Consider the following 7,849-nt stretch of genomic DNA (forward strand, 5'->3'; position numbering starts at 1 on the left):
GTCCCTTACAGTGCAATGCTTAGGCATCATGGAGACCATCCTCACCCTCAAAAGGGGAAAGGGACATTAAATAGCTCCAGGACTATGCCAAAAACAGGGGAGACGTCTGTTACAAAACCAAAAATGGATCTAGCCTTCGCTCAAAGCCTTAACACCAGTTTACACTTAAGGCTGAGGAGCTGTTAAATATTATGGACTTCATACATATAGATATGGAACTATATGCCATGCAGACTTTAAATATAGATGACCTACATTTACAAACTGGAATGACTACCATTTCATCTGCTGGCAGTGGTTGGGTGGAAGTAGTACCATCCACTGCACAGTAGGTGACCTCAAGTCCAAAAGCACTGCATGGCACGTCCCTTCAGAGCCACGATGCTGGTGAGGCCAACACTCGTGCCTAGCACAAGGCAGAAATGGTTTTCCTGAAAGCACTAACGCTCCTTATCTGCCCAAAGCCAGCTCTAAAAGCCTGGAGCATTAGTTAGCAGAGATAACCGAGTGTATAAAATTTCTGCATGTAGTTCAATAGCTGATGTATTTTTATTAGTCTGAATGAACTACACAGCCAGAGGAGTTTCATCAGTAGTCTAGTCAGTCCTCTGGGCATAGCCTGGGCTACCGACTGCCTCCAGCAGATCCTACATCAAACCCAACAACAATAGACAAGGAAGTGTCAGTTATCAAACAGGCTGAGAATGCTTTCCATTGTTAAGTAAAGGATTTCCTTATGATTTCCCATGCCAAATAATAAATTGTAAGTTATACAGTGTGTGCCATGACAGTCCACAGACTACTGTGAAGATGATTAATATAATAACTGAATGACATCTTTACCATCTCTTGTCATAGTTGGCTCAGGACTATCGTTGTTAGCTGCAAGGCTGAGTTTAACTCTTCCCTTTCCCATTCTCCTTCCCTGGGCCTCTTTTCCAACTGCAAGAGATGGAAGGGGAAAGGAAAATACGGTGTTTCCCATCCGGGTCTGACAGTTGCCATGAGGGACAGCTTTGCTCTCCCCGGTGAGGAGACCTTGTCCTCGAGCTGTCAGAGTTGTGCCACAGGCTGTGACCTTTTCCATTTCACTGGAAGAAAGAATGCAAACTTGTTCACTGCTTCATAAATACAGTAAGTGTTATTGTGTTATTTTTAACGGGATTTTTTTTTCCTCCAGTGGCTAGAAATCACAAGTGCTCAGGAAAAGCAGGAGGATTGCAGGAGAACCTAATTCCCTTGGGTGAGCTGTCGTACCCATGTACAGGAAATTGAATGCAGAAATTATTGCATGTGAGGCTGTTAAAGAAGTGACAGGGTTATAAAACAGATCTTTCGACTGCCACCCATTATGGACATTCCAGTTGTAAATGGTCACATTTTAATACAAATCTGCTGTCCCAAATTACATTTGTCTTTTTCCATAAACTAGAAGTTGGCAAAGATTTACAGGAAGGTAATTTTCCTCTTTGTTATTTTAAGTAATTTCTCTCCTCTCTGAATTTCAAAAGAGGAAGAAGAAGAAGAAGAAGAAGAAGAAGAAGAAGAAGAAGAAGAAGAAGAAGAAGAAGACGACGACGACAACGATGACGACGACGACGATGACGCTGGTTTGGTAGAATTTATTAGGTTGCAATGGTATAATGTCTTCTATTCTCGGGCTGCTGAAATGTCCATGAAAACTCCGAGGGTCTTTTAAAAAGTACCCTAGCCTTGATGAAATGGCTAGCACGGTGCTGCAGAAATAGAACATAAAATCTTATTATGCTTGATGTGACTAATTTACTACATAAATTGTGCGCTCCTGATCTGATATTCTACCATTTGCCATGTGAGATCATAGCGCACATTGAAAGAGAGATGGCTTCTTTCTAAGTAATTGTGACAATGAAGCAGTTTGATATTCAGATCTTTAGTTACTACCAGGAATTTTTATTATGCTTTCCTTTCTCTGCCTCCACTTTTCTTCCTGTTTTCAAGGCAACAGACGAAAAGATGTCTCAAGGCCATCTGCAGAATTAGATTTGAGATTACAGTGTAAATAGGTAGATGTGCTACCAGTTAATTTAATTAGTTTTGAAATAGGTAAAAGGAAAACAAGCTCACAGCCCCATCAATGAAATCATATTCCAGAGGCGTGCTCGTTTGTGCTATCATTTTTTCCCGAAATTCATCTGAATTTTGCTATCGGCAAATCAAAAGCTGATCTTCCAACCTTAACACCAATTCTGATCTAAATCCTTTTTTCACTCAAAGCCAGACACAAAATATATTTTTAAACACTGCTGCTCAATTTATACCCTGGAAATTAATGTTTCATCTGGCTGTTCCAGTTCTATTCATTATTCCTTCAGACTCTGTAAATGCACAGGACAAATCCCCTGAGTTTTGCTTTTAAGTCAGCAAATTCAATTTTGGTGATTTTGTGCAAACTTTGAAGCTCCATTGGAGCCAGTTGCTAGGAACTGCAGCTCATACATTGCAGAGGCTTAGTCTTGATTTTGCAAAGTGCTTTTGTGTAATCAGTCAATTAGAGCTGTGACCGGTGATTCATATCAGCAATTGATAGCGAAGTGCAGGATTGGTGCGCTTGGAATCCAGGTTTCAGCCTTTTCTGGTTAGTAGCAATTCTTGAACAGCATCAATTTCAAAAATTTATGCTGATTTCTTCAATTTCTTGACTACAGACACTTGTAGTCAACTCTGTATTAATTACAGAACTTCAGCGTAGTGTTTCTATTAATATTTCCACCTACACTTGCACTGTTAAGAAATCCTTCCCCATTGGTTTTCTGTATCATCGTCTGGAAGTGGAAATAAATGCACTGATAAAATTAGAGTCAGTTAACAAAAACCAAATCTTGCCACTGCAGCCTAAAGTCTATTTATTTAAACTCTAAATGGTGTAGTTAGATTGTTTTATCTCTTTGTACAAGCAGAACTTTTAAAAGAATATTAAGGCACAGTAAATTTTTAGTTAGTGGGCACTTATTTAAAAGACATATATTTAACAAGACACTTTAATAGCTGCAGTTCTATGAGAAAGAATAATGGGAAAAAATTCAGAGGTTAGCATTATTTTATAATTTCCCCTTTCAATGACCTCCTTAGATCACGTTTGCTGAGATCTTTGTTGGTATAAATTCTTGCAAGATTGCTGACAATAAATGTTGAATGCAAACACATTCTCCAGCGCTTACAATGCCATTAATAGCTTTATTTGCAGTAAACAGTGACTACCATTGCCTTTAAATACTCAAATGTGCTGAAAGTCAATTGAAGTCGATTTGGATTAAATATTACAAACTCATCTCTGAGTGTAGTTTTGAGTACTCGTGAGTTTAATAATGGAGGAGCCATCAGAGCGCGAGCAGTTGTGAGCATGCATGGCACTGAAGCAACTTCCACCTCGGATGAATCCCTTAGGGTAAGATTAGGAAGGAGAGCAGAGCAGGTACAAACCAGCTGGCACTATTTGGTCTGGGACTCACGGATCGCTCCCTAAAATGTCTGCGTGGGCTACATTTGCCCATAGACAGTGAGACTCAGGCACAGGGATGCTCACGAGGATGTCTCACTGCTACCCACAGAGCCCTGAGGCAGGAGATCACAGCACTGGGGTAGGTTCCTAACTGGGCTGTTCCCTGTCTGGCCATGGGGGAGACAAACCCTCCATGGAAGTGGCTGTCCAGTAGGAAAATTGCACCAGGAGGAGCAAGGAGGGGAACGTGCCTGAAACTCAGCCATTTGCAGAAGCCAAGCACCTGGGTGAGTGCAGCAGAAAACATTTTGTGGTTGGGGAAGGGAAATTCCTGGGGTTCTGCCACCAGGACTATTTCTGTCGCTTCGGCTGACTACATCAACCGTTCTCCAAGGAGGAAACAGGTTCTCAGGTGTCCCCCTGAGAACGAGCTCCTGCCACCTCATCCATGTACATGGCTCACCACTCCACTGCCAGGCAATAACCATCAGAGATGGCTTTGCAGCACCCCACCTTGCAATGAGGGTCTCTCTGGGAAGGATGTACCCAGGTCAGCAGTGCCCTCCTCCTCTTCCCTGCAAACATCATGTGGTGTTGAACAAGTTCTGCGTCACCTTATGAGGCAGCTGTGCTACAGGTCTGCTCTGCCCCTCTGATAACCAGTGTCACATCAGCCTGTCTTAGTGCCTTTGCACCAGAGCTCGCTTGTGCGTAGGTGCCCTGGGGTGCTTCAGGCACTTCGCCATTTTAAGGGCAAAAGTATTTAAGCACCTGAACTTAAAATGAAGCTGGGTTAGGTGACTGGGCTCTCTGCATGGGGAGAATGGCATTCAGGCCACACACAAGCCAATGAGATATATTTTAGCCGAGTGTGTAGCTCATCATTTCTCCAGATCAGGGCTACCTGCTGTAGGAGACAGGTAGCTTCAAGAGTCAAATGGGATGGGATTCACCACTATTTCTTCAAAGATGGATGAAAGAGAGAGACTCCCTCATTTTAAAGTGTGGCTGCAGGATGCTGGTTTTCCATTGCTATCTCTCTTACAAAAATGTGACAAAAATCAACCTGGCAGTGAAGACCAGAAGTCCTCTCCAGAAGAAGTCCTTTTACCCATGGGATCATTTTGATGTTGTTTGCTTGCCTGTCCCTAGGGATCTGGCTTGACTTTGGTAGGAAGGGTGCAGGCATACAAGGACACCTGTCCTGGGCTCACATCCATCATCTCCTGCTCTCCTGGGATATGATGGATCTCAAGAGGGATTTGAACCAGTAACTGGGTTCTGAGCAAGCGACCTCACCAGCTGGGGCTTAAACAGAAAAATGGCACCCTCCTGTGGCAAGGACTTTAAAAAAAGAAAATGGTGACTGTATTAAGTGTAGGGTCTAATCCTGTCAGCATGTGTTACTCACGTGCACACCCACCAAAGGAGGTTTCACAAGGGATGAAGGTGCCCCTCTGCTTGGGCAAAAAAAAAAATGCCACTTGAGTGTGGGAGCTGGGGCAATGCAGGCAGCACACCAAAGCACAGCCGCGGGCAAAGACCCTCCAAGGTCAGGCAGGGAGGCCTGCGGCAAGTTTGGAGGCAACTATTCAGCTGCGCGGAGCCACTCTGGATCCCAAAGTCCACGTCCGGCCAGCTTTGAGAGCCTACATCCTTTTTTTGGACTTGGCTCTTTGTCAAAACCATAGGGTACAGTGCCTGTGTGAACTTCAAAGGAAGGACACCAAATGTGATTTGGCCCAGACAGTTATGACCATTTATTGCTAGCATCTTTCTCAGATACCGCTGCCAAGGGTTAAAATGTTTACATGCCCCCTGATTTTAAATGGACTGGGTTGCATGTCAAATGCCAACGAGAGAGACAGCTGGAGTATCTAAACCAAGAGCTTTGATCTTGGTATCTGTAAAAAAGAGGTCACTTGGTCTCCCCAGGAAGCACAGACATTTAGAAGGTCCCCGTACAACTCATGCAAGTATTTTATTAACAATAATTTCTGTTCACATTTAGGTAGGTTGTATTACTACTTACTAAATGCATCCTGTATATACATGTATATGCATATATATGCATGAATATCTATATGTCTGTGTTTGTATATATATTTTTTCTTTATACACAAAGTTGTGCACTTGTGTGATTATCCGTGTGTTGTCTAATTTGGTATTTGTATACAGGCATACTAATCTATCTAACTTACTTGCAAAAATATTACAACGATGTAAGCATTATATTTTATCTTTAAGTCAGTGTTTGCAGCAATAACCTGAATAATTTGACCGTATGCGAATCTTTGAGTAACACTGTAATTGTAGTGAGGGTACGCGGCATTTTCAGGAAGATGCAGGCACGAAAACACAGACTTCATTGTGCTGTAATCACGTCTGACATTGATTCAGAAGAGAGGAATTCTAAAATACAATATTGCACAGGGGAAATATTTCTATTCTTCTAGCAGAGGATTTTGTGGTTAGTTCACAATGCAATTAAAATAGCCACCAGATGTTTACGACTTCAGGCAGCAGTTAACTTTACTGTCCCTGATGGCTGTCCTTTGCTTCTTTGTCAGAATAAATAAGTATTTTTCTGTGCTGGAGGAAAAAAACCCTCAAATTTTAAACATACCAGGGTGGGTGGTATGTATTTTCATTTGGCAGTGCTCATGTTGTTTTGTGACAGGCTTATAAAAAGTTATAATCTTAAAGTTAAAATAAAATCTCTCTCCAGGATGAAATAAACATATTTACTTAAATGTGAGATGAAGTGCACAGTATCTTGTCATTAAACTGAAGTGATTTGTGAGAAGCAGTATTATAAAAGACTGTGGCTTTTCCAGAGTATCTAATAAACATTGAAAGATACTCTTTTTTCCTTTGAATAATAGGATTATTAGTATGCAATTTATTTTTAAAGACACATTTAAAGAGACCCTGTTGTGCTCCTATTTTGGTAATTTTCCTTAGAGTCTATTATTCTTATTTGTTTCAGTGCTATTAATTTTGAGGCCACATTATATTCAAATTATCTTTGATTACCAGGCTCAATAAGTGATAATAGTCTGTGTTTCAGCACCCAAAAGGAAGCTAATGAATTTAGTTGCACACTGACATTTTGAGAAAGAAATTACTTGAGCTCTGCAAAACAGATAAAAATGAGGTGCAATAAAGTTACAGTGAGTTGCCCAGCACCTTACATAAAGCAGTAGGAGAGCTCAAGGGGTGGTGGTGGTGGGGGGGAACCCACTCAGGTGCCCTAACTTTAAAATGTTATATTTCAGCTACTCAGTCATGTCTGAGACAGTGTGTTGACAAAGTAATTGATAATTTAAGTGTAAGATTATGAAGTATCTCAGACAATGTGGAAATGCGTGAGAGAAATTTGTATGCACGGGTGCGTAGCAGTTTTAAACAGTTAAACGACAGTATGATCTTTGGAAACAAAATCCCGACATAAAAAAAAAAAAAATCAGACAGTGGAAAGAAAAGAAGAGATAGCAAGAGAATTGCTAATATTTTGGTGTGTTGATAAAGTCTATGAAGATCTATGTTAATGCACAGAAACTGGCAGTTTCTCACCTAAACCTGGTGGTGTCATGAATCCATGCTAACGGGGAGTCCTCCAAGCATTTCAGAAACAAATAAGCGAAAGGATTTGAATTTCCTTGGCTCTACCAAGCCCCGATTACTCAAAGATTTAATGCTCAGCCCCTCAGGACATCCAGACATGATCCCCAGAGCATGGAGACAGCCGGATTACTGCTCCTCTCGGAAGAAAACTTGCAAAATTGCTGTTGGTTTGTTCTGGCCGTTATGCACAAACATGTCAGTAACTCTTTGGGGAGAGAAGAGAGGTGATGCGCTTGGGTCCCCCCCAAATTCCCCCCCCCCCGCCATGCTTTACCAGGGGGTTGTCAAAATCTGAAATCTGCTGCAAAGCGCTTCAGCTAGGACAAACAGGCATTTTTCCCACTAAAAGGCTGCTGCTTTCTATATTCCCATCTAGCTGTGCTTCTGATCGCATCCGTTAATGCCAGGAGCTGCAGCTCCGGGTGCGCTCAGCAGCTCCAGCCCCACGGCTCTCGAATACACGAGGGCTCTGCAGCAACACTCCCAAACTGACATGCAATGGCACATCAAAAGCTCAGACTCCATCCAAAGCCACGCTCCTCGTCAACTCCTCGGTGCCTCTATTACGGCAATCATTCAGATTGGTGCAGGGGGCGAGGGAGGAATTGAGGGTTTTTTTCGATTTAAATTGAGCACACTGTGGTTTTAGGATGTGCAAGTAGCCAGGGAACTTGTGCTGGGTTTGCTGGTGGTGGTGTTCCAGCAAATTTACAGTTCATCCCTACTGCCGCACTGTAAGGG

This window comes from Grus americana, chromosome 4 (assembly GCF_028858705.1).
Source record: "Grus americana isolate bGruAme1 chromosome 4, bGruAme1.mat, whole genome shotgun sequence".
NCBI lineage: Eukaryota > Metazoa > Chordata > Aves > Gruiformes > Gruidae > Grus > Grus americana.